Below are 6,940 nucleotides of genomic sequence, written 5' to 3'. Positions count from 1 at the left end.
GTTACGAAAGTAAAATTGCCAACGATTCCAAAGACAACCAGAAGGCATTCTATAACTATGTCAAGAATCTAAATGGCAATGCTCAGATCTGCTCTGAGCTAAAACAGAATGTCATTAAATATACTGATCCTAAGGATATTGCCAATATCCTGGCAGATAGATTCAGTGCCAACTTCACCCCCCTCTCACCCCCTAAACGGCTCATCTCAATATCGGAAAATTGACAAATTCCAGTAATAACAGCCACACAGGTAAAAAATGCACTCTCCAAAGTTAAGAATACAGAATCCATGGGACCAGATGACATCCCAGGCTGTGTACTACATGAACTACAATATGAACTGGCACATCACCTAATTGTCATGTTTAATCATAGCCTCACCTCAGGTTTCGTGCCCACTGAGTGGCGCAGAGCTACAGTTATCCCACTCCACAAAGGGGGATCCACCTTGGATCCCAGAAACTACCGTCCCATCAGTCTGATGAGCCTTATCTGCAAGGCCATGGAGCGTATTATCATGGAACTTATAAACAAAGACATTGGCAACCTTCAAACACTGGACCTCACCCAGTTTGGGTTCATGAAGGGTCGATTTTGTCTTCTGAACCTGATTGACTTCTTCTAATCAGTCTCCAGAGCCATGGAAAAGGGTAAGTGGTCCACACAGCCTATCTAGACCTTGCCAAGGCCTTTGACACCATCCCCCACTCTGGAATCATAGGTAAACTTACTAAGCTGGGCATTAATCCCTACGTCACCCAATGGGATGCCAACTGGCTTACTGACAGAACCCACACTGTAAAAGTAGCCGACTCCAAATCCAGCTCCAGACAAGTGACAAGTGGAGTACCTCATAGTTCAGTCCTGGGCCGCTCTTGTTTGGCATCTACTTCTCTGAAGTATAGGCCAACACTAAGGGACTCTGGTTAACAAAGTTCACAGATGACTGCAAACTGGGAGACATTACTGAATTCTCAAATGATGTGGATACTCTACAAAAGGGCCTTACAAAAACTGATGCTTGGTGCCAGAGCCATGGTCTCAAGCTCAATGCCAAGAAATGTATAGTTATCCCCTTTGGGAAAAAACATGTACCTGTGAATTACTACATAGGTGGCAATACACTAAACACCAATAGTGTGATAAGAGACTTAGGGACACAGGTGAACAGTGGTCTCACCTTCTATAACCACATCGCCACAACAGTCAGGAAATTCTTCAATGTGGCACACCTCATCACTAAGGGCTTTTCATCCAGAAAAAAGGAGGTCATTGTCCCACTGTACTCATCCCTCATTCGACCCATTAGAGAATACAACGCCCCATTTGGTATGTACCTCTCAAGACATCTGCAACAACTGGAATGGCTGCATAAATACCTCACTAAAAGAATCACAGGCCTAAAGCAGATGCCCTATGCTGACTGCCTTAAAAAACTTCAGCTATACTCTGTCGCATATTGTCTACTCAGAGGCAATCTCTGCTTAACATACAGGGCCATGTCAAACCCACAGCTGTTGGACATGCTACACTTCAAGAAATCCCAATCCCTCAGAGCCACATGCTCCAGGGATCTAAACCTTGTCATCATAATAAGCAAAACATGTTGGAGGGCTAGGTTCCTGACCCAGAGACTCCCCAGTCTCTGGAATAGACTGCCCATACATGTCAAGCAGAGTGCCTCTTTGGCCCTCTTCAGAAGGAACCTTGACGACTGGATGGGAGAAAGGAAATTCACCCCGGGGATCACATCAGTCGCCCTGCTAGACAGGGGTCCATGGAAATAAATAGTGTGGGAAGAAATAGCCAGGGAATTGTTATGGCTAGGCTTGTATAGGCCCTATGGCTGATAGCCTAGTACCAACCTATGAACCTATAAGGATTTCTAATTGAACCTAGACAAAGAAACTTCCACCTATATCAACTTTTCTTTAGCAAAGCTAATCAAATGTCATAAGTTTTGTCTGTACATCCTTCTTAAAAAGGTTATGCATGCAAGCCTCTGGCTTGTCTTCCATTTATTTTCAAAATGATATTCTCTCAAAAGTAATGTAACATATATTTTTTATTGTAAAGTTGTGACTTTCTGTAGTGTTTGTACTAGGTAACATATATTTGTATTGTAAAGTTGTGACTTTCTGTAATTTTTATACTATGTACTGGAGCTTTTCGCCTCGGGTCTCCACTGAAAAAGGGCCATGAGCCCAGCTGGACTAACCCGGTTAACAAAGATCAATAAATAAATTAAATAAATAAATACAGAGAGAAGACTGCCAGCCTGTCCTGATGACTAAGATTTTTCAGGCCACTGATCTTTTCAGTCAACAATTTCTGAGGTCTCTCAAGCTGAATGATATATTTAGATATGTAGATGACAAAAAGTACATTGGATCTGATAAAATACAAGTAAAGGGGGACAAGACCTTTAGATAAGGTGGAGATGCCTTTTAGAATCTAATTAGCCATTGATAAGGCTTTCCAAACTACTACAAAGACATGATGGTCAAATTATAATGCATTATCACCTAGCGTGCCTAGATTAACATGTTAAAATAATGTGCAAACTAGAAAATATTAGCTTTTCATAATCAGAATCCAAAGAAACGTATTTCTGGTCCAACTGAAAATGAAACTTACAAGATGAAGTATGCGCTTATGTACTGCCCCCCACCCCATCCTGTTCTTTTTCTGAGCACTATACTTAACCATTTTGCAGTTGTTATCGCCTCAATACTATTGTGCATCAAAATGAGTGCTTGTTATCCTAAGACAAATTATTGTCTGTTCTGAATATATAAATTGCAGCAAACATGTATGTCCAGAATGCCGCAGACTCATTTACAAAGAGCTATCCATACCCATATTTAGGATGTCTGTCTCTGTCTACACAAATGACTTTCAAAGACTGCACAATAGGAGGAGAAGCTTGTAAAAAATGAAAATACTAAATAAACATAAATAAATATTGCCTCAGACTGGAAGGAGCCTTGCCTATTACCTTGAGCTCATTTGTTCTCGCACACTGGATATCCCCATCATGGAGGCAAGATCCAGCAGAAGACACCATCATCAGGATAGCTGTGACAGTGATTTGTGCCCTTGCTGGTATCCCAGCAGCTCAGAACATTTCTAATCATGCCTTATCCCCACCCTTGGTGGATGAAGTGAGTAACCACATCACCTGAGGCCAACCTGCACCTCCTCATCAATTCCATACTTGAGTATATGATGACTGCTATCAACATCTTGGAATTACCAGTATCACAGCCTCAGTCCTGGACTTTCTAGTACTGAGCAAGCCTCTGACTGCATGGTGATAGATTAACTAACTGAAACCACCATTCTCTCCCTCCCAAGATAGGCAAGCTGACACTGAGCACTCATTTCTACCAGCATCTGCTCTGCTCTTACAGTGCCTAAACTGCTATGGAAGCCTGGGTCATCTGCATCATAGTCAGAGCTTTATCCCTGTATTTCACCATGCTGGGATCCAATTATCCAAATTAGTTTGTTTGTCATTCAGTGTGCTTGTGATAAAGCAGGCAGATATCTTACATATGTCAGTCATTATGGGGAAATAATCAGTTTTACTCTGAAGGTGTTCAAGGGAGCCTGTATTTCTTTCTTTCAGTGTCTTTTTGGAGAGAAATTAATCATAATTCTACGTACCTGAGAAGTATCAACTCTACATGGGTCCTCTTGAAACACTGAAGATTAAATATGCTGATTGTCACATGGCATAAATGGCAGGTAAACTACTAGTAGCAGTGGTATAAATCCCACCACCCAGTACTCCATCAATTTCCAAAGATATCATCACTCATTTAATTAGTCATTCAAGACAAAACATTCATACCATCATGGCTGGTGACTTTAATATTGACAAAGGCAAAACAATTAATACTTTCCTGCAGTTATAGATGGTGACCTCAAACCGAGGGAAGAGCTGCAGGAGGCAGCTGAGTGGGATGTGGCTAACTGCAGTAGGGCGTGGCTAATTTCAATAAGGTCTGAGTGGGATGTGGCTAGCTGCAGTAGGGCACGACTAATTTCAATAAGGTCTGAGTGGGATGTGGCTAACTGCAGTAGGGCACGGCTACTTTCAATAAGGTCTGAGTGGGATGTGGCTAACTGCAGTAGGGCGTGGCTAATTTCAATAAGGTCTGAGTGGGATGTGGCTAACTGCAGTAGGGCACGGCTAATTTGAATAAGGTCTGAGTGGGATGTGGCTAACTGCAGTAGGGCACGGCTAACTTCAATAAGGTCTGAGTGGGATGTGGCTAACTGCAGTAGGGTACGGCTAATTTCAATAAGGTCTGAGTGGGATGTGGCTAACTGCAGTAGGGCATGGCTAATTTCAATAAGGTCTGAGTGGGATGTGGCTAACTGCAGTAGGGCACGGCTACTTTCAATAAGGTCTGAGTGAGATGTGGCTAACTGCAGTAGGGCACGGCTAATTTCAATAAGGTCTGAGTGGGATGTGGCTAACTGCAGTAGGGCATGGCTAATTTCAATACGGTCTGGCTAGCTGAGTGGGATGTGGCTAACTGCAGTAGGGCACGGCTAATTTCAATAAGGTCTGAGTGGGATGTGGCTAACTGCAGTAGGGCATGGCTAATTTCAATAAGGTCTGAGTGGGATGTGGCTAACTGCAGTAGGGCATGGCTAATTTCAATACGGTCTGGCTAGCTGAGTGGGATGTGGCTAACTGCAGTAGGGCACGGTTAATTTCAATAAGGTCTGAGTGGGATGTGGCTAACTGCAGTAGGGCATGGCTAATTTCAATAAGGTCTGAGTGGGATGTGGCTAACTGCAGTAGGGCATAGCTAATTTCAATAAGGTCTGAGTGGGATGTGGCTAACTGCAGTAGGGCACGGCTACTTTCAATAAGGTCTGAGTGAGATGTGGCTAACTGCAGTAGGGCACGGCTACTTTCAATAAGGTCTGAGTGAGATGTGGCTAACTGCAGTAGGGCACGGCTAATTTCAATAAGGTCTGAGTGGGATGTGGCTAACTGCAGTAGGGCATGGCTAATTTCAATACGGTCTGGCTAGCTGAGTGGGATGTGGCTAACTGCAGTAGGGCACGGTTAATTTCAATAAGGTCTGAGTGGGATGTGGCTAACTGCAGTAGGGCACGGCTAATTTCAATAAGGTCTGGCTATATTACAGCTATGTCAACACTAACCAAATACACAATAATCCTGCAAAGACAGAATTACAGCAACAAAACAGCAGGGCCAATCATTTCATCCACAAACAGCTACCATACAAACTGCCACCTAATGCATCAGCTTTGACCCTACCAGGAATAAAATACCAATAATAGTAATGCTTGCTTTAGCTTAGTTTTGTTGCACAGAAATAGTAGTCATAATGTGTATACTAGCCTGCCTTTCCCAAATACATATTAATCTTACAAAGTCAAACTACAACAGTAAACAGCAGGGCCAGTCATTTCATTCAAGCACACCCCATCCCCAGTTGTATCTTGTTTGACCTTGTCAGGTTAAAAAAAGTAAAACAATGGTTACACTGATATATATATATATATATATATATTTTTTTTTTTTTTGCATAAGCAGTAGCCAGAACTCAGAGATTATAGTACATCATACTTCACCAAAATATGGTTTAGCTTGCAAAGCCAGAGTTACAACAGCAAAACCGCAGGGCCAATCCAAACATTTCATCCACAAACAGCCCCCCATGCCCATGACCTACTTAACGTATCTGGCTTGGCCTTGCCAAGACTTGAACAAAAATAATAATACTTTTATTAATGCGTTTTTTATGCACACAGTTACAATTTATATTCCATCTTATTTCACTCAAATACACATTAGTCCTGGAAAGCCAGAATTACTACAACAAAATAGTAGGGCCAATCATTTCATCCTTAAACAGCCACCTTACCAATTTCCTACCTAAATTATCTGTGCTAACCCTGTCAGGATTAAAACAACAATAAGAGTAATGGCTGCATTACTTTAGATTTGTTGCACAAAAATAATAGTCATAGTGTGTATGCCAGCTTGCCTTACTCAAGTACACATTACTGCTATAATTCTGGCTTGGAAAGATCAAACAGGGCCAGTCATTTCATTCAAGCACAGCGTTGTCCCCATTGCCCACCCATAGTATCTGATTTGACCCTACAAGGTTAAATAAAAAAGAAAAGAGTGGTTAATGTATTTTTTCACATACACAATAGCCCCAGCTGAGAGCTTGTAGTACAAATACACTTTCCCGGTCAACAAATGTTAAATAAAATAAATAAAATAAAATACACCCTTGTCCTGCAAAATAGAGTTACAACAGCAAAATAGCAGGGTCAATGAGTTCATCTACAAGCAGCCCTACATGCCAATGACCTACCTAAAGTACTTACCTTTGCCTTGCTAAGATTAAAAACATATAAATAATGCTTTCATTAATTTATTTTTGATGCAGTCACAGCTTGCATTCCGTCTTGCTTTACCCAGATATACATTCGTTCTAATAAGCCAGAAAAACACTAACATGGCCAGTCATTGCATTCACAAACAATTGCCCACCTAAAGTATCTGATTTCATCCTAATAAGAATAAAAATAATAAAAGTAATGGTTGCATTAGCTAGTTTTTGTTGCACAGAAATGGTAGTCCCAGCTTGTATGCCTGCTCGCCTAACCCAAATACACATTAATCTTGCAAAGCCAGAATTACAGTAGCAAACAGCGGGGACAGTTGTTTCATTCACACCCAGCCCCGATTCCTATTGCTCACTCACCGTAACTGGTTTAACCTTGCAAGGTAAAAAATATATGAAAAAAAGACAGTGGTTACATTAATGTATTTTTTTCACATCAGCAGTAGCCAGAGCTCAAAGCTTGTAGTCTTACTTCATCTAAATGCACATTAGTCTTGCAAAGCCAAAATTACAATGGGGCCAGTTGTTT

The sequence above is a fragment of the Protopterus annectens genome, chromosome 8.part0 (assembly GCF_019279795.1).
Source record: "Protopterus annectens isolate FY-2018-M chromosome 8.part0, PAN1.0, whole genome shotgun sequence".
Taxonomy (NCBI): Eukaryota; Metazoa; Chordata; order Ceratodontiformes; family Protopteridae; genus Protopterus; species Protopterus annectens.
The sequence above is the reverse complement of the archived record's forward strand: the minus strand, read 5'-3'. Positions refer to the sequence as shown.